At 30.8% G+C, this 22,273-nt stretch overlaps 1 long non-coding RNA gene across 1 annotated transcript; it reads left to right on the plus strand.

The window, feature by feature from the left end:
- Positions 1–547: 547 nt before the first annotated feature.
- LOC121115639 (uncharacterized) lies at positions 548–22,053 on the plus strand. The gene is made up of 2 exons (XR_005863632.2): positions 548–815; positions 20,540–22,053. It is a non-coding gene; the product is annotated as an uncharacterized lncRNA (long non-coding RNA).
- The last annotated feature ends 220 nt before the right edge of the window (positions 22,054–22,273 follow it).

Raw genomic sequence — 22,273 nt, forward strand, 5'->3', positions numbered from 1 at the left:
AAACGTGCAAAATTACATGTTATACCGAGTCATCCTTTACAAATGTCGAAAATAGTGGATCACAAATGGGAATTTTCGTCATGATAGAAGACAAAAACGCAAAGATATGTCCGATGGCATGGGTATCTAAAATAATAAAAAAAAGTGATGAAGTCAACCATGGCAGTTGAAACTCTGGCACTGTTGGAAGGAGCTGAACTGTGTTTCTACATCAATAGTCTAGTGTTTGAAATTTGTGGATTTAAATTAGAAGTGATTTTAAAAGCAGATTGCAAATCCTTAAAACAATAATTTCAAACAACGAAGCAAGTAGAGGACAAGAGATTGAGGATTGAAATTGCAATGGTGAAGATGATGGAAAGATCGGAAATAATGTAAGTTGTTTGGGTCCAAACGAAAAATCAATGGGCGAATTTTTTTACTAAACATGGGAGTTCTACACTCGATCTCATGGAGGTGATCCAAACTGGCCGAATTCCGACAAACAGAAAAGAGGGGGAGAATGTGGAAACATAAACAAGTAAATCTGTACCTATGTGTGTGTACTGTGTACACTTCTCGAGTCATGGTGTTTTGTTCAGTTGGTTGTAAATAGTTAATGTTGTTACATATCTATTATTGGCCAATATATCTTAGTCATTATTAGTGGCCAATCCTATTCTTTCATCCGTCATCATATTCATCATTAACAGGCGTTACATGAGTTGTCCCATAAACGGGCATCATAACAGCACATTCCACCAGCCAATGGAAAGACGCAAAGTACATAACTGATTGACATATTGACACAATAGTCCTTCCTAATGAAAAGTAAGGTAAGAAGACATCTTAATGAGATTTTTTTGCCAGACTGGCCATGAAGAAAGTCATACAATTTTGTTCACTGAAAAATTAAAGTTTACAGTATTGCGTCTCATCATTGTAGTGAGAAAAACATGTATTTGCATGAATATTGTGATCAGATGTATTTTGTACTTCAAAATATAGACCTTGATGATATATTTTAAGTATGTTTTGTTATTAATACGGCAACTTTATTTTATCATGGTGAGGTTGACATTTGCATGGAATTACCCTTATATGATTTTCAGCGGAGAAAATGAATTACTGCTTTAAAGTACCTTCTACATTTAAAATAATATTATTACAAATAAAATTTTGAAATTATATTTATATTTTGTTATGCATTGTAACAATGCAATTTATAACAAAGATAGGGTAGAATTCTTCTTTTAGAGGAAGATATTAACATATCTTCGACCCTTATGTCAAAGAAGTTTAACACTCGGAATCTTTTCTTTTTTTATGGCGATGGTTCTCAACAGTTTTTGATTGTTAGCTAAAATGAGATCAAGAGCTCATCTCTCCGGCCACACTAATGAAACATCGGCTATAATTTTAAATTTTTCAGCAAATTTTGAATATCCCGTTATCCGTCAAAATAAAAAATAAAAGTGCTGAGAATATCTGCATTTTGGAGAGAGAAGCACCTGTGTGAGGCATAAAGTAGGCCGAGGACAATCAATCTTGTCCAGTTCTTGTGGGCCTTTAGTATCTATTAATTATATTGTACCTAATAATGTATACTTTTTTATTTATACATTGGGATGTACTATTTTTAAGGGGTGGTTCATTTTTTACTCTAATACATCTATTCCATATTTTTAAGGAATTTACGTGATCAGAGTTTAATACTTTATTTCTTTAGAGTTTATACTGGATTGGTAGGTCTTTTAAAGAATTATACGCCTGTAGGTGTGGGTCATAAAGATAAATACATATCCATGGTAAATCTACATATAATCAGAGTATCAAACAAAAACAACTTAAACCAGACTATTAATCAATGGAATTCATGAAATACCTCTTCTGTCATCTTGCCAGCTACGTGCCCATCTATATATTGTAAATTAAGTTAGTACAAATAATAACTATATAGCTTCATATTTTGAAAAACTTGGATAAAATATAAATATAATCATAATACGAGTATATAATTGTCCATCTTTTTATTCGTATCTGCCCTCACATTGTAAACCGATCAGTATGGGGTTAGAATATTTATAACTAGCAGTTTTTTGACTGAGACTCAGGATATCGGTATCATCTTACGTTTAGGATTGCTCTGTTGGCTAGCATAGACATAAGCTGTATTTATTAGCGCTGAAAGTAACTCAATCGCTATCCTCGGACAAAGACGCGTGATAAGTGATTATCACTATTGTATGTGGTTTGGCATCTAAACAATATTTCATAGACGGCTATAGCCTATAGCCATATAGCAGTGGTACTGGAACCATATGGCTGTTACCCCCCCCAGACACTTTTGAGGATTTTTTTTTGTATTGTCTAAAAATTTTAAACGTCATAAATTTGAAATCTTTTTTTTTACCTTTCAATTTATTTGTCGAAATTGTCAAAAAAGCCCAACTCCCCATGCTCAAAAAAAAAAAATCTTGTAACCTTCCCTTCATGTAAGGGTTTTGAACAATTATTAGTCGAATTTAAATTAGCTTTTTTTAAAGTGTGAACAATTTAAAAAAAAATAGACCTTGAATAATAATTCTAAAGTAGGTAAGAATTTGTTTACTATCATACTAAGTCTAACTTACAGTGTCTCATCACATTCTTCAATTTAATGCCCATCCCTTCATCGGCCATTACTTCTGATAAAATCATTTAGGATTTTGAAAGTTCTTTTGTGTTCTAGTTATAGACAATTTTTCTATATTCAGACATTCATACAGACAAACTTTACTTAATTAATATAGATATGTATTAGTGTATTGACGAAATTAAATATTCTTGTACCGGTTCCAGTAAAGTATTTTGATCATTTTATACTTTAGATCATTTTCTATACTTGTGGATTAAAAATATATAGCAAGAATGTTTGGGGGAGTAGAGGTATTTAGCTTAGAAATTTGATAACTTTTTATTTTTAAAAAGCTTATTTTGATCTATTTTTTTGTTACGTTATCGGAGGGCTAATATTACTACTTAATAGTCCAGTCTTAAGATATGTCCCATTTGTCTTGAAAGCTGTTAATCCTGGGGACTATTCCTTACAACTAGAGATTTTTCCTACACATGTCGTATTTAGCCAAAGAAGACATATGATATATCTTTTACGGGCATTGCACATTTCTTGCAAAAAATATTTCGATTTACAAAATAATAGGGGAGAAGCGGATGAGTTTGAACACTTGCACATTCTTTGTATCATAAAAAGTTCATTTTCAACCAAATTTCAAAAAAATTAATTGTAATTAATTAACAGTATTTGGTTACATTTAGTTATAAAAAATGTTTTTTTAGTGATTATTTATTTCTTTTCTACAATATTTTAAATTCTTTTCGTCTAAGTGTTCGGTGTCACCCTTCTTGTCGGGTGATATGGTACACTTCAGATATTAAGATTTAAAAAAAAAAATTAGATTTCAATAATTTGACTATATGAACATAAAAAGTGTTATTACATACCATTTGAAGAAGAAAACAAATTAAGAAACATTCACAAAAAAAAACTGTAAAGTTTATGTTTCTTTTCACTAGATATTTTTTTTCTTTTTCTTTTACAATTATAAACATACACGAAATATTAATTGCTGATGGTAAACATTAAATAAATCTTTGAATACTCAAATTTTTAAATTTTGTTTCCCATTTTGGATTGTTAATTATTTGCTCTAATTTTTGTATATATATTTTCGACTTGGAGGATAGCATTTTTTTCTGGGCTATCTGTAGGCACCAAACAACGCCCTGGGGTTCTTCTTTCTCTTGCTAGGAGGATTCTTTGGAAATGGTCGGATTTCCTAGAATGATATTTCCCGTGAATTATCTGAATCTCTTTTATTATTGTGCTCAGGATTGGCAAACATGGTGATGGTGGAGGCCTGTCACTTACATTTGATCCCATGAAGTCAATTTCTTGAATTCAAAGGATATATATTTCAGTTGTCTTAACTCCATTCTTAATATTAGAACAGGAACAGGCCCGTTACAAGATATACATGCTAACTTAGGCAGATCATAAATTGAAATCGTCTTTCCTGGATTTGTAACCACCCAAAATTGCACTTGTTTACCGAAATAAGACTTCAAAGTCCCGAAAACAGAAACGTCTATGGGCTGGAATTTATTGAAAGTGTGAGGAGGAATAGTAAGGATAACAACTCCACTATCTTTAGCATGTTGAATTGAATTAAAATTTATATGAGATTAGTGGTTATCCATGATAAGTTATCCTTATTACTTTTGGATATATATATGATGAAGTGTTTAATATCTAATAAAAAGTTTTCGGATGTCACCCAACTGCATATGTGTACGAGTACGAATGACTCACTTGTCGCCTTGACATAATTTTAGTTTTATCAAATCTTATTCTTGGAAAAACAAATACAGGATTGTTTAATTGCTACCAGTAAAGTTGTTGGTGGAGCATTATGCAATTTTGAAGCATAACGAATACTCATTCATCCAGCATGATCCTCAAATGCCTTTTAAAGGTCCTATAAGAAATATTCTAAGAAGCTTTTTCTTGTATAAACCCTTGACATTTTAATTCACTTGCCACCTAATGTAAAATAAAAAAAGTACCTGCATATTATCGTTTTAATTTGAAGAGGATGAAACCGTACAGGTGAGTTTCAACCCGAACACTTGTGTTCGAAATCACCCCACAAAAACTGATTTCTAAATTATAAATTAAACCACAAAAATATGCTAAAAATACTTAAAACTTTTTTTTGCAATAATTTAGATTAGAAATAATTTTATAACCAATATTCCTGAAATAAAATCAAAACTTGATTAATATTTTAAGACCTAAACTAAAAATTATAATAAAGTACTTTCAAACTTTCATGTCCTTTATATCATTGCACGTGCATCCCTTAGCAAATCCATTGTACAAAAACGGAAGTACTGTCCTTAAGACAATATTGGACTTGATCAAACAAATTTGAAAATGATATTTTCCGAATAAATCGAGTGTACGTTTTCACCCGGTTCTCCCCTAAAATATAATATGGGGAAATTATATTTTTACAAATTATATAATTCATTCAATTATTTGTATATGGGCCATAGAGGCAGTTTGATGTACAAGAATTGTCATTTGGGTGCACTCTATCGACTACATTTGAAACAGATCACATGATTTGTAATTCTTCCAGCTCTTTTGTAGTTACCAATGTTTCAATACATACTAAAGATATTTTAGAAGTTATAAATTAAATGACGGAGAACAGCCCCTGAGACTAAGAGGAAGAAGTGTCGGTCCCAAAAATATATCTTAAGACTGCCAGAAACTGATTCCCCAAAAAATTCTTTCCAAGAAAAATATTTTGCCCTTTAGGTCTAGATCTGGATCCAATCCAAAGAGGTCATTGTCAATTTCACAATCGTCTCCCATCAGTTCGTCTTCAAAACTACAAAAGAAGAAATCCCTGCGTGTGAACCAGAACACGACCCTGACGGCTTCGTGGGGTAGACACCCCATGGAGTGTCTTCATGGAAATAACAGAGTAGATGGAAATTGATCGGATAATACAAAGAAAAAATAGATATGATAACTTTTTAACCCTCAATTGTAATTCACTGATAAAACTGGAGAGAAAGTACGCTTTATTGAGACTTCTACGACATTTTGATTACCCTGATATTGTAACGCTGTCCGATACTAATTGTTGTTTAGAAAACCATTTTTGTGTTCCGTACTTTTATCTAACTTCCAGTGCCTTCGACGAACAACTTTCAAATCCGAAACGTGGAGTCACACTACTGATCAACAAGAATTTCCAAACAACAATTCAATTTCGAGAATCGGATGGGAACCTTATAAAGGTACCCTGCAACCTTTCGGGAATTACATTTGATATTCTGGGAATTTGTGGCCCAAATTCGGATAACCCTGATTTTTATAGTCAAAAACTTTTATCAATTTTGGGTCACAGGCCAACAGTTATGAGTGGGGATTTTAATATAAAATTGGACACTAACAGGGACTCTACGAACCCTAACAGAAACACGAATGCACGTGCAAAGAAAATACTTTGCTCCATCATTAAATCATATGATCTCTATGACGCAGCCGAAGCCGTAAAATATTATAGCCATACTTTCTTTTCTTCTGAAAAATCCTATAACCCCGCGTCCTCAAGAATTGACCTATTTCTATTCAGTGGTATTAAAAAGCAATCACTCACGTTATATAAAGTAATCGATACCAAAATATCCGATCATAACGGACTGTAGATTAAAACTAATTTGATACATTTCCCAAACCATATAGATAATAAAGCTTGAAAACTCAATTCATCACTATTAGTTATACCCAAAGTCAATGATAAGATTGTGGAAATAATTGAGACCACGAAATACAATGTCAAGACAGTCTTCCATAAAGTACAAAAGATACTATCAAAGATTAAAGCTATATGCAGACAGGCTGGAGCCCGAGAAGCCGCCAATAGGAATAGGAAAATGGATATCATTGAAAATATAAATAAAGAGGACATTTCAGATCGTGGAAAGAAATTCAAACTGGATCAAATCTTCCGAGATTTTGACCTAACATTTAGAACCAGATTAAAAATGAACAACATCGAAGACTTATCTGAATCAAGACTAGAATGTGGTATGATAGAGAAAAAAAGAAACAAAAGTAAGGATTTGTCAATCATGCTAGCAAGTGGATAAATATATGAAAATCCTACACAAATATGTAAATAATAAATAAAAACCTTCTTCTCCGAGCTGTATAATGCTTCGATTGTACAGCACTTAAGAAATGTTCCAGGTGTACGCATCGATCTGCATACTTCTGCGAAGAACTGAGATGTAATGGGAACCGTAAATTCACAATTCCTCCTGATGATAATAATTTCATCGAGAAACATTTAAAAATACAAGAAATCATAACTAATGTGAGAGAAAACGCTAAATCTAATAAAACCCCTGGACCATCTGGTTTTGGTTATGAATTTTACAAAAAATATATACTTTATATCACTCCTATCTTATTAATATTTTACAAAAAGATAATGAGCGTCGGATGTTTTCCTGAATATGCGTCTGATGGAAATATCTTTCTGATTCCTAAAAAAAATAAAGATGCAAGATTTATAAAAAATTTGAGGCCTCGTACAATACAAAACTGTCTTTATAAATCCCATAAATAACGTCTTGGATAAAATTTAACATGAATCTCAGTATAGCTCCTTAAAACATTCGCTAATGGACTGTATTCCTTTCACTCTACAAACGTGTATGGAAAGTGATCAAGAGCTGACGTTTATGGGTGTGGATTTCACCAAGGCCTATGATACTTTATCACACGAATATATTATCAAAACACTGTACCGAAAAGGTTTTGGAGACTATATCATTCGAATGGTCGGTGTAACCTTAGCAAGAAACACAACAGCCATAAGGTATGGAAACCAGTGCAGTTATTTTGAGAATAAAAGGGGCGTCCGCCAGGGAGATCCACTGTCTGCAACAATTTTCATCATATACTTAGACAAACTTACTCGTGATGTTCACTCCGAAGCCACGATAAAAGGATTTCAATTATTTGACGACCTAACTATGGTGTTTTCAGGAAGTCCTATCAAAACTTTAAAATCAATTAAAACATTTATACGCATACTTAAATTTTTTTCCAACAAATCTGGTCTTTTTGTAAATGAGGAGAAAACCGAACTTTTATGTCCTTGTGGCCACAATTTAGTTTTGGAAAAAACCTCAAATTTTTAAGATCAAATAATAAAAATTATAAAGAAATCCTCTGAAGGATGAAAATAGATTTAAGCCAGTACGCTTACCTAAATTTATGCACATGGGATGGAATAAACGCATGGAACACGTACATTGTTCTCAAAATCACCCACTTGTTACAAATATCTCCATTCTGTCCAAATATAGCTTCTAAGATTAATTTAATTGAAGATTCATTCCTTAAAATCTTAAAGAAGAAAAATATGTGAATAAGGGATATCCGTAGATGATGTGTTAAATGTACTAAAATCAGTGAAGGCAGTTTTTGAAAATTTAAAAACTGATTTCAAATTAGAAAAACAATGTAGGGTCCTGTGTGCAAAATTTTCTGAATTATGGACACCAGAGTTGGGATGTCTCAAAAATTTCGCCTTAGAGTTTAAATTTAATGATAATGTTCAACCCGTCTTTTGTAAAAGGAGGCGTGTTCTCCTAGCTCTTGAGTCAGATTTAGATGAAGCCTATGGAGAGGGGATTGCAAAAGGTGTTTTGGGAGTCAACTCAGTTTTTTTATCAATACGGGACTCCTTTTGTTCCTATTAGAAAATTGCATTTGCCAGAAAAAAAAGGAGTCTAAGTTGCATGTATGTGGAGATTATTCGGTTTCTATTAATCCCCTTTTATAAGAACACCCTCATCCTCTTCCTCTACTAGAAGATTTAATACAAAAATTGGGGGAGGCTATGGATTTTCAAAGATCGATCTTGAATAAATCGAATAAAATTGTCCCCTCTTAGTCAACAATGACTTGCTCTCAGTACACACAAAGGAGTGCTCTTACAAAAACGTCTTCCTTTTTGCATAAAATCTGCACTTTCAACAAATAAAGGAAAAACTGACGAATGATTTACAAGGAGTAACTGTATATTTTGATGATATTCTGGTCAGCAGACAAGATGCTGAATATCACAAGAATGGTTTACAAAATGTATTACTTCGATGTCGAATAGAGAAATGTCTATTTGCTAAACTGTTTGTCGAATATTTTGGTCATGTATTATTGACTGAGGGAATTGCTTAAGGACCTAAGGTAGATACTGTTATCAAAATAGAACAACTCAGCGATGTTTCAGGTCTCAAAGCTTTTCTTGGGTCTGTTCAGTTTTATTCTAAACTTTTACACCCAAATCTCTCTACAATTTCAGCCCCACTATACGAGCTTACGAAGAAAAAGACGAAATGGACGTGGAAAACAGGAAAAGTATTTTAAGTGTTTGAAGGAATTATTTTCTTCAGAAAATGTACTTGTACACTACAATCGGGATCTTCTTCTTGGTTTATTTTGCGATTGGAGCAGTACTTTTTCACTGTTTCTCGGATGGGAGCAAACATCCCATTTCTAATGCTTCTAAAATACTTATGCAAAGTCAAAAGAATTATAGCCAAATTCAGAAGGAAGCACTCGCTATTGTATTTGGATTAAAAAAGTTGTATAAGCAAAAAAAAAAAAAAAAAAAAAAAAAAAATCGTTTAGGTTACGGATCATTGTCCACAAGTTACAATTTTTGGCCCCGGAAAAGATGTTCTTATTCTTGCAGCAAGTATACCTGCAAGGTGTCCCTGTTTTTTAATTAATTTAATTATAAAATTGAGTATAGAAAAAATCTTAATCATGCCAATGTAGATGTGTTAAGTAGTTTACCGTTCGAAAGAGACGCGGACTTTGATGATGAAGAGAGGCAGGAAGACGTTGAAATGGTATGTCCCATAAAAGTAATAAATAGAGATATTATGGCAGTTGAAGGAAGATTATTGGTAAAATAATTAATTAAAGATCCCGTTATATTCAAAGTTATGAGGTTCACTCGAGAAGGGTGGAATTGGTGAGAACGTTTATGCGCTTTATTTCGGTCCCTGTAATGATCGAGAAGGTCGTTTGGTATCTGCAGTAGTAACAAGAATACGAGGAACTCGTACATTTGACGTATAAGTGTTACCAAAAGGTACAACATGGAGAATACATTTCGAAAAACTTCAGTCAAGATATTCTTCAGGCGAAGATTTAGAACCAGCCCATGATCCACATACAATTGTGTCAAGGCAATGAGAGTACCAACAAATGAACTTTCCCAAGAAACTACCATTCTATACCAGTAATTACCCAAGGTATTTGTTATTTTAAAAACTTTGCCCCGTTCAGAAAATATTCTGTCTAAGAATTCATTTCCAGTTGCTCTTTCGAACACGTATTTGATTCTTTTTGCCCAAACGTCTTCACTTTTCATGAGTCTTTTTAACCAGCTAAGGTTTAGATTTTTACAAAATACTTATGTATCGACTGAACTCAAGCCCCAGCTATTGAGTGAGGTAATAATACGGTCATTAGAGGTATACTGTCGTTTGTCTCCCCAGACAAGGTATTTCTTAGAATATTCTATTATCTTGCATATTTTTTTGGAAAATGATGTGTATCTCAGGAGATGGACAATTTTTGGAACGACCAATTTTTCCCAGATTCGAAGTTTTTCTTATTTTGTAATATTAAGCAAAATATAACAAATACAGTTCAACAGTTACTAATAGTAAATGATGACGTAATCGACAAACTACCTGATGTGGGAGAAATCCCCAATATAATAGGTCCAATTAAAATCTAAGTTCTTTAATATTGATTAGCGAGTTGAGTTTCAAGTATTTGATTCCATGGCTTTTCTTGAGTAAAGTTTAGATTAGTTCTAATAAATAAAAAGTAGGGGTACCAACCAACCCTCACTTACTAAATTGCATTTTCAATAGTTCTTTATATTCAGTGGAGAAATTGTGAGAAAATTTGTTGAAAATTGTTTTCAAGTGTACGTCAAGTATCAAGTTTAAAAAAATCAAAATACAGACTCGTATCTGAGTCCACATTCCAGCTAATTATTAAGACAATATAGAAGGAGAAAACACCGAACGACAAAAAGTCGAACTGACAATACGTCGAACTCCCAAAATGTACAACCAACAAAACATGAAAAAGACCGTTTTTATGATGATATTTCAAAACAAAAATATTTATGGACCAAAGAAAATGCAAACACAAAGAGAACTGAGGGCATGATGAAATTGCAACCAATTAATTCATATTTACATTTAAAAAAATTACATAATTCGCACAACTATATATTCTAGTAAATTTACAAACATTTTAGAATAGAAATATTCCATAAATTATATTCAATGTTATTTATTCTGTAAAGTATTTTCATCTCAAATATAATAAATTTACAAATATTGCCAAATAATATTGATATAACACATCGGCCCATAAGTTCCGGCCCTAGATAGGAAAACAAAATTTTTTGCCAAAATTCATTTTATTCATCAATATAATCTCCTTTTAGAACGATATAATCATTCCAACGTGTTTCTAGCTTTTTGATACCACGGGTGTAGAACGATTTATCGAGACCTTCAAAATATGCTTCAAGGTTCGACAATTACTTCCTCATCTGATTTGATTTTGTTTCGAAATATTATCATAAAAATTATCCGTTCTTCGTTTTGTTTGTTGATGTTTTGTTCTACATTTTGTAATTTCAACCTATTTTTCCGTTTATGTTTTAACTTTCGATGTCATATCCGAGCCCCGACTATTATAAGAGTATCAAATATATTCAAATTATTAAATTTTCTAGTAAAAGCAAAAATTCTTTAATTTCATTTTTTTCATAAATTAGAAAAGTTAAATACCAGTAATAAATATGAATCGGAATGGCAAATTAAACATTATTTTCCCGATGCCGTTTCCGGCTCTAGAAAAACACCCAATTCTATGATTCCGATTAATTATCCTATCACTAAAACTTATGCACTTAAACAATATCGATCAAATATTTGACTATTAGGTTATGTGTCAGTAGTTACAAGTTTCATAATTATTGCTAATTACTCAAACCAAATTGTCCAAAAAGTTGTTCTTAAGTGTATCTTCAGTTATTATTTTTGCAGATTTATTTAACTGCTATGTGACTCTGAATTCTATAATAATATTTCAGTACGACTGAAATATTGGAGATTTGCATTATGATGATATATAGATAAATAAATAAAAGTATTGATACACATACTAAAAAGCATATCCGTAAAGGAGAATAATTTTATAATTATTCAATTTTGAATGAATATTTTGTTGAAAGATTTTCTTTACTTTTCTTTAGAAATCACATTTTTCACATTAGGCTCCCTTTTTTATTAAAATTTTTAATAACAGTTATCGAATTAGGTTTCTTTTAAAGAAAATAATGCAATATTTTATATATTTTTTTTTTAGAAAAAGTAAAGCCTTCTTAGGAACTTTTTAATTAATTGTCTCCATCTTTCATTTAGTAACTTTTTTTTATAGAAAATTATATTTAAAATGGTTTTTTTCGGAAAACGTGTATATATACATTTTTTTTTTCTTAACAACATATAATGTATATTTAAATTAAAAAAATATTTAAACAAAGCGTGTCCCACGTCAAGAGCAGCCCCACTACGTGCCCGAATATACCATAAATATTGATATTTTAAACATAATTGGGAATGGCCGGAATAGCCCCCCTCTCCTATCTCATACACATATACAAGTAATTAAATATCATTCAAATATCTAATGAAACTCATAAAACAAAATATTTAACCTTATGTTAAAAGAATAGATAGATATTCATGAAAACACATTCTGTTTTTTTAGCCTTTTTTATGATAAGTATATTAATATATTATTGTCATTTAATTATACCCATACATGTGAATATTATGTCCACATAATAATATTAGCTAAATATTATTTATTTGAGACAAAGAATAATTTAAGTTATTACTCTTAATAATACTAAATTTATATTTACACGTTAATTTTGTTGGTTTATTAATTTTATTTATTCGTTAAAGTAAGTGTAGGAAAATATATTGTACCCAATTTGCATTTAGATATTTTAACACAACTTTACTTTTCATGTAAATCGCAACCTTGGCCTAAAAAAATCATAAATAAACAGGCCAACATTAGTGGTTAGTTAGCCAAATATTTGGAACACCTCATCTATTATTTAGTGATCGTCCACAGCTTAAAAAGTGGTAACTCGAATGCAACCAATCAAGGTTCAGGACATAGGTAATAAAAAAATGAATAAAAAAAATTGACAGCTAACAACAAAATACATATACACTGTGTGAGATGTCATGACTTTTCGTCATACCTAATATTAAGTATTAAATACATTTTCCTAGATAATAATTATGCATAATCTAATCTTTTTTGATTCTTCTGCTCTTCAATTCAACTGATTCATAGCAATTGACTCAAGCTAAAAAAATCTACTATTCATGTTCTTGGTATTGGAGTTATTTATAAGTTATACATTGTATATGAGATGGTTGTAATGTATAACGAAGTTCATGTCCAGAAAAGTATTATTATTAGTTGATAATCCAATCTTGAGTAAATTCTATTGTGTCCTTCATAGCTTTTTATTGAATATGTAAAGAATACGTCTTCATATTATGTAAGTACTTTTGATTAATGTTTTTGTACATTTTTGTCTTTTAAATAGCAAGTATCTACATACATATTATAAACATTGTTGACACTTGAAGTCCACTGTAGTTAACTGCACAAGACGATGTAATTATGTCATTTGTCATTTCTAATAGGGTATAAGTTGCATTTATTTATAAATTGGGACGTTAATTAGTTTGTTTTTGATTGAGCGGATTAGTCAAATATGGAAATATTTATTTTTATGATGAAGTAGTTTTAATCATTAAGTCTTATAGTGAAACTATTTCATTATCTCTCTCTTTGAACGTCTTAATTATCATTATCAATGGTAAAAGAGATTAACATTAGGAATGCATAAGTAGGAAATCTTTTATGAGGACATTGGCTCCAGTCCATCAAAAATAATTATGTTGCTCATGTATGTTTCGAAACAGGAGTACCTCCCTTGTCAGCCAATAGCCAATCTAAGGAATGCCCCCATAATATGAAAATGATACAAATGGTTTCTGATGTAGATAGTTACATAGATAGAATGTAAGGCATGTTGTCCTATGTTTTTATGGTATACAACTACAAATATCAACTATTTCATTATGACATGGTTTATTTTTGATGTGACTTGAGATCATTTTGGAGTATTATTCATATAGATTTGGTACTGATTATAAAATATCACTTTTCATAAAATTTACAATCTTAATTGGATTTTAGATTGTTCTAAGGTCTTTCCAATTACATTAGTCATGATCAAAGATAAGGAAGACAGAAATAGGGTAGATTATTACATCTTCCAACGAAGTTGAACACTATGTTTTTGTCCTGTTTTTTAATTACCAGAGTTATGTGAAAAAAGGACCGCTTTCGATCAAATTGAGATACGTAACTCAATTTTATTTTAAGCGAAGGTTTTGGGCTTTACCGAGTGCCTGTTCTAGTTATCTTATATATTTTTGCATCCATAATCCATACATGTACTACATATCTTTATTGCATCTTGCAACATTTCCTCCAAAAAGAAAAGAGAAAACAGGGCCAAAATCTAAAAGTAATTTGAGTCCAATCTAAGCAACTATGCAATTATTATTTTATTGTTGAAAATGGTTTGTAGCTTAATTAAGGCTCATGCGAATTCAGTCAATCAATACTTGATAAAATTTGTCATGGCTTTATCTCAAATATACAACGTATTTTCTTATCAGTTGTCTATGTTTTTGGTTCTTTTCCTCTAATCTGTGTTCTGAACGTTGATTGGTTGACTTGGAATAAGCTCTTGTTAACCTTTGAACACTTATCAACAGTTATTGGATAGTAATTTGATAGTTGGGAAGAATTGGCCCAGAATTGCCTAACTATCAACTAATTTTTGCCCTTTTATCTGTTTCTTTCCATGTTAAAGCTTGCATGATACAATAAAGGTAACTATGGGTTATAAGAGAAAAAAAAAAAGCATAGGAATCAAAAAACAAAATACACTATATATTTTTATGCTAGTGTCTTGGTTTTAGTCGGAACTAAAAAAAGAATATATTTTTCTTTAAATGAACCCAATACATGTGATACATTTAATCGAGATTTTTGCTGAAATTTATTTGAGAAAATATTTTATGGAAGATAATTCTTACAAACCCTGCCTATTTTTTTTTTCTATTTTTACGTTTTTATTGGATAAATTGTTGAAAAATATTAATTAGCCTTTAAAGTCTTTATTAATAGTTAAACAACAAGATATTCCGTAATATTACTTAATTAAATTATTATAACGACTATTCTTAACATATTTTATCCTCCATGATATACTTGAAGATTGATTATATGAATGTTAAAAATGTTTCTAGGACACTTACTTCCTAAAATACTAGGTCAAGATTGACATTCTACGATTCTACTTGTCAGGACAATTTATCGCTCCCTTTGTAATTTGTTCATTGTGATTAAATTAGAGTAAGAATTTGAATATTCATTGTGAATAGGATTAATAACTCTTCTAGTCTAAATTTATAAATATATCACACTTTACAATGATTAATATGTATTAAAAGTAGTCAGTCTACTCATTCTTGATAGTAATAGCTTAATGCTTACATATACATTTTTAATATTCTCAAATTTATTAAAAGTGGACAATGTTAGCTTGAAGCATTCTCAATAACTTTTTGTCTTTGCAAGTACGGATAAAATATTGGTTGGTATGTGCTTCTTGTTACCATACTAATAAATACTATTTACTATATTTATTTTTTTGCAAAAAAAGTTTTTTGAGATTGTCTTCGCAAATTTCGATTTGTCAATATTTTGAAAAATATGAAAAATGGACTTCTCATGTATGTAGAAATATTTTTTTGATGAGACTTTGTGCATTACAATACTTAACCGAATTGATATATTGGGATTAGTATATGTAGTATTAAATATAGTCCATTTCCCTCTCCATCGTTATTAATATAGCAAGAGAATTAGAATTATCATCCTCCTTGACAACCACGATACATTCATATTATAGTTATTAGAATAATTCTATATTTAGAATTATTTTTAGAATAATTTTTCAATTATTTTAACCATGTCCTGCTTCCTCCTTGGCCGAAATACACTGGGCAACCCTTTACTTGTACAAGGCTCACGTATATTCCTGTTAAATCAACTTTATATAATATAATTATATGTACGATTGTGAGATATGTTTAAACTCTAATTGCGTCAAAACTAGATCAAAACAAACAGTTTTGAATTAAATCATTGTTTTTAACCACAATGGAAGCCAAGAAAGAAGCTGAGTCAAGGAGTATCTGAAGGGCAAATCTCGACCAGCCATCTTGAGGAACCTGAAAAGCCTGGAGGCTAATCCCATGCTCATCAAGAGAACCATTGAGAAATACGAGGAAACACAATATATTAAAGATAGACTCAAATAAGATAGACCAAGATCAAAAAGGACGCGGGGAGTCGTCAAGGCAGTCAAAGTACAGATTGAAATAAATATCAGGGGGAACCCATCCAAGATGGCCAAAGATTTCAACATGAGTGCAACAAAAATGAGATACCTTGTCCGAGATGACCTTGGGATGTATCCCTACAAATTGAAGAGGCAAAAGTACCTGTCAAGCAAGGTCAAGGCTAAAAGACTTGATAGAAGCAATGTCATTCTTTAGAAGCTGAAGACTGGCACAGGACCCAACATTGTTCTCTCCAAAATTTGCCTTTTAAACGACAAATTATGTAAGATGCAGAGGTTATTTATTATTGGAAGAAAACAAAAAATCTTTGATTTTTTCTCTTAATTATTATCAGAAAAACGGTTTCAATTCAAGTTTGATACTTATTATACAAACGGATTGATACAAGTATGACGTAATATGATAGTCCTTGAAGTTTTTTTTTTAACCTCAAAATAATGTATATCTCGAATAAAGATTGCTAGATTTGATTGTTGAAGGAATAATTTCTACTCCCAACTCAATTTAAGTTTCCTCATAGAAAACTAAAATATTAATAAAGATGATCAAAAAATTTATAAGAACAATTATTTACAATATATCAATTCCTTCTATCTCGTAGTTAATCGGAGACATGTAATAATTTTCAATAATGATATGAAAATGTCATTTAAAAATATTACAATTCAATATATTTTATATATAGAAATATTAACTGAATAAAAATCTATTTCTAGATTTTGATTAAAAGATTTATTATTTTAGAATGCCAATATTTTTTATTTATTTAAGTAGACATGCATTTATTTTCCACAAGTAAAATTTCTATTTTATAGAAACTCGTTAAAATATAGGTCAAAAGGTATTAAGATAATGTATTATTTCATTTCTTGATATAAAAACATACTTTTATGAATATAGTAATGATTTCCCGGTATTTTGAGATAACCATCAATTTGTTTTGAAATATTGGGATAAAAAAAACCTGTCTTAAATAATAATCCTTTTCTTATATGAATATGAATTTCAAAGCTAGCTTCAATGGCCAGGAAGACTGTTTATAATGAAAAAATAAACTCTCTGACAGCTATAGAATCTTCCAGCAGGTTGGAGCTCCCGTACACTCTGGCAAAGTGACCCTATCCCTCAAGACTACATTTGTAAGCTCTTTGTCATTTCTGCAGGATTATTGTCCTAGGAACAACCGATGTTGACAGACTCACATGATCAAGATAAATTCTGTATAAAATGCCAAATACTTTTGTAGTATATCTTATAAGAAATTATTATCTTTCTTTAATAATATGCAAACTCTGTAAGTTTTTAATTTCAAACAGGTATGTATAGTAAATATATATGTAGAAAAATCCATTTCGGTTAGACTATGTGAATTCAAGAACGATAAGCCAGAGCTAGAGACTCGGACTCAAAAGTGAAAGGACAATGCAACTTGACTTAGACTCGGACACGTACAAAATGACTTATGAACAGTGCAGAGCTGATGACTCAGATCCGAGTTGAAGATAAATATCATTGGAGAGGAAGTAAAAAGACTTACGGGGAATTCCATGTCAAGTGAAGACACACTTCTGCCATCACCATCACAGATTTAGATAATTTTTGGTCAGGATGTCAATCCCATCAAAGAAACAACATGTGTAAAATTGTAGAATTTTGAAGGCCTGTTTGGGGGTCCATCAAAGTTTGTCCCCTTCGAATGACCTTCAACCTTGAGGAAGTCATAACTCCATTTAAAACAAACTATTTTTATTTGCATTTAAAATACTTTTAAGAGTACGAGATATTGAGATTACCACTCATTGTCAGATAAAAACTTTAAATTCTTGCAAAATTATAAGTAATTTAAAAGCTATTCTTGATCTTCAGAATAACTATTGCTTTATCCTTTAATTTAAATATTATGTAACTACTGCTCATTCTTTTTTAATGAAATTTTTAGCTATTTTGTGGCTTTTGTTTATTTATTTATTGTCTAATTTTAAAAAAGGAACGTTTTGGTTAAAATGTATTGATTACTAACGTCATATATAGCAATTTTTCAACATATTTGAATCAGGTTTAGGGGATTAATTTTAAACTAGAATGTTTATCTATATATGTAACTTCTATGAATAAATAAAGTCTTACGTATGTTGAAAAATTAATATGAAAACATTATTACAAAATATAAAAAATGGCGCCCCAGCCATACTTCCATATCGATTTTGCCAATTTTTAGAAGAACTTTAACGTACTCATATTCTATATGTGTGCAAAAAAATTAGATTGGGATCTCATTGAGATCACCTTCATTTAGGCCTACAACTATAAAAGGCCATAATAGTAAATTCCGTCTTTCACTTAAAAAATATTTAATTCTGTGTTATTCTTCCGTTCTACCCCTTTATGACTTTGAAATATTCATAATCTTGTCATATAAGGATAAATTGATCAACCACTTTGAGGAAGATAATGTTGATGAAGTACAATTTCAGCTGTGGATATCAACCTATAGTTCAGTCCGTCAAATCCAAAATTTTATGGAAACATTTTTTGACAAAGCAGAAAAGCTGGTAAAGTAAGATTTCATTGCCTTGGTACAAATTATTTTTTTGGAATAAAAAATTTATAATTATGTATTGTGAATTTGTTGTAATTCTAAAAATTACAGCTTTGTAATACTGGATGCTGCTCAAGGTTTTCATTGATATTTCTCACAGCCTACCCCTGAGTATTTTATTTAAAAAAAATTGGGAATCTTTGCCATAACTCATTTACAGTTATTTGTTCCTACGTCAACTAATTAGATATTTGAATGCCAGGTTCGGATTTATAAAAATTATGCAGTACTTTTCCGACGACTGTGCAGGTAAAAACAGTCAACCTGATATATTACCAAATGGATTTTAATATCCAAGCTGAGTGGCATTTTTTCGCGACTAGTCATGCAAATGGAGTCGTAGGGACAATTAAACGAGAAGTGTGATTTTTGTACACATGCACCCTACAAAACAGAGCGGAATTTTTGGAGAAGAAAAAAAACAAACCATAGCAACTACCCAGCAGCTTTATGCATTTATACATGAAACGGATATATCCCTTAGAGTTTGGGAATATAGTGACACATGCATTCGAGAGTAGAATCATTGGTTTCTGAGGAAATCAGTCACTTACTCCGGATAAATAGCAAACAAATAAAATCCAAACTCTGCATTGCATAATTATACATATACCTTTAGCAATAATAATAATTATAACTAGGTCCTTTCAAATATGTTTTTTTTTTTTTTTTGATAAATAGGATGAATGATATAAATATATTTAAAAGTTAGAGGGTATAAAAAGGAAGAATAACACAGAAACACAAATTTTAAAAAAACAACAACTTAAAGTTTCCTATTATGATATTTTCCAGTTATAGGCCTAAATGAAGGAGATCCCATGCTAATTTTTTTCTCACATATAGAATATATGATAGTCAAAGTTTTTACAAAAAAGTGGCGAAATCAATTTTGAAGTTTGGCTGGGTGGCAATTTTTATTTTTTGCAATAATGTTTTCATTGTATTTTTTGCACATATGGTATTTTTAATAAATCTGAGATAAAGCTCTTACTCTTAAAATAAGTTTCATATAAAAAAAATTAAACCGTTTGTTCTAAAGGGAGTTATGGCTGACTCTTGTTCGAAGGTCTTTCGAAGGGGGCCAAACTTTGAGGGACTCCCAAATGGGCCCTCGTACCTCAACAAGTCTAAAATTTCAAACAGGTTGTTTTTTGATGGGACCAAAAATTATCAAAATCAGTGATAACCATGTCAAAAATTACGCAAAAGTTTGTACACTTGACATAAAATACCCCTTGTGAATCCACTCAAACTCTCAAAAACTGACTTTTAAAGAGCTCCGCAATTGAACAAAATATGTTTTTATCAAAATAATTATTGTGATGGTTTGTTTATTTATTAGGTGTCGGTTCAAGAAAAAATTGACGTAGAACCAAAAGTATTGAATATTGTGTCTCGTTTGGGAAGTTTCCCATAATATGACCCAATCGGTACCGGTTTTAGCATGAGCAGGGCATGGGTCAAAGATAAATGTGCAAGGACCTTTTCTTTCTTTCCTTTAAAAAATATTTTAAAATATTTATTTATAGAAAAGGTCGATCCTTTTTTAGTATTTATGCCCTTTTGTAACAAATTACTCTTCTTAATTCATATAATAAAAATCCATCTAGAGCGGGACTTTCAATTAACAGAAGGAACTGAAGTTATTGTTATTGTATGATTTTTTTAATGGTGGAGACTCCGACATGTTACCACTCATCCATATAATATTCACTTATATACTTTTAGGAAGGAGGATCGATGTATAGAACATGATTATGGAAGCAATGGAGAAGAAATTCATTTTATTTGTACATGTACAATTTTTGTTGAAAGATTGATTTCGACTTTGAGAAATGAGGTTTATATAGAGCAAATATTCAGTTTATTTGCTTTTTTAAAGAAGAACTTGATTAATGAAAATAGTTTCTTATTTTGACAAAAATAAAGTGCAAAAAAAATAATAATAATAATCAAATTGGAATAATATAATCGCATTGTAGTACAATCCCTACATATAATATAAATCAAGCATATAATGTGCTAATTCATAAATTGTCAAAAATATTCATCTTATTATGTAGCTAATTATATGAAGGATGTCAAGGAAAAATGGCAAATGAAAAACGAGGAAACGTGACTTAATTCTCCGTTATCAATTATGATATCATGATGGATTATTCATATTGGATAATACTCATGGATTATCGAACAAATATTAGCAAAATATATATTGTATTGAGAAATATATGGCAACATAAATTTTTGAGGGCCTAAAACCTTCTCAAGGAGTTGTCCCCAACCATATTTACTGTAATTAACAGAATATGAATAATTACATCAGCGTCAAATAATTTTTTTCCCCCAACAATATATATCAATGCTGTTGGGTATAATTTGTAATTTTTTTATGTTTTAGTGGAAAATACTTTTGAGAATAAATAATATTGAATTTAATTTTAGGTTTATTTCTAATCTAAAATATTCATAAAATTTATAAGAAACATAAAAGTAAATGAATAATATAATTTTTTAATGCGTAAATATGGTGCTAGGTGATTGTATTCCTAGTAAATTTATTCACTGTCTTTTTATTCCTAGTAATTTCATTCCCTGTCAAATTCGTCACCGAACATGTTGTTCCCATTTTGAAGAGGGATATTTAGTGACATCATACGGTTTATGTTTCTAAACTATTTTGGGGTTTTTGTGTGGGGGTGTGGAGGGAGGGTTGGGCAGTCGGGACTGGAGATGAGTGGTGAGTCATTGGAGACAAATATTCATATGAATGATTTATGTCAGTTTATTGCTTGGGAAATAGAAGAAGTGTAATTCTGGGATTTACTTCTATTCCCCCCCCCCCTAAGCTATAAATATTATCCACGGATCGGGATTCCATTCCTAATCACTATTAAGATTATGAATGACGTCATTTCTAATCCATAAACATCATACATATCCGTGTCCCATCTATCACTAGTCATCGCTTATCCCCGGTGCCGACTGCTCAGCCCTCCCTCTACAGCCTAACACAAAAACTAATAAGTAGTTTCAAAACAAAAACCATAGAATGTCACTAAATATGCCTCTTTAAAGTGGGAATGAAATGTACGGGGATTAATCTTACAGAGAATGAATTTACTGGGAATAAAATTACCGGTCATGCGAAAATATACATTATAATTCCAGCATGTCGTCAAGTCTTTTATTTGTTGCATATTTCTTTATTATTTCGAAATATCTTAATAAAAATTGTCAATCTATGTTTTCTGTGTTCTCAATTTAATCTTTCGACGTTTTGCCCTAGTTCCATAACTAACTACATGCACTCTCCATGAATTCACCCTTTTAATTGAGTTAAGAAGGTGTATTCTACAAATGGAAGAAAAAATTGCATACGCCATAAGGAAAAACCGTAAAGTAACGTCATCTGTTATATAATAAAAAACTTCATCTTGTGTGGAATTTTTTTTTACGTCGACG

This window comes from Lepeophtheirus salmonis, chromosome 4 (genome assembly GCF_016086655.4).
Source record: "Lepeophtheirus salmonis chromosome 4, UVic_Lsal_1.4, whole genome shotgun sequence".
In the NCBI taxonomy this organism is placed as follows: domain Eukaryota; kingdom Metazoa; phylum Arthropoda; class Copepoda; order Siphonostomatoida; family Caligidae; genus Lepeophtheirus; species Lepeophtheirus salmonis.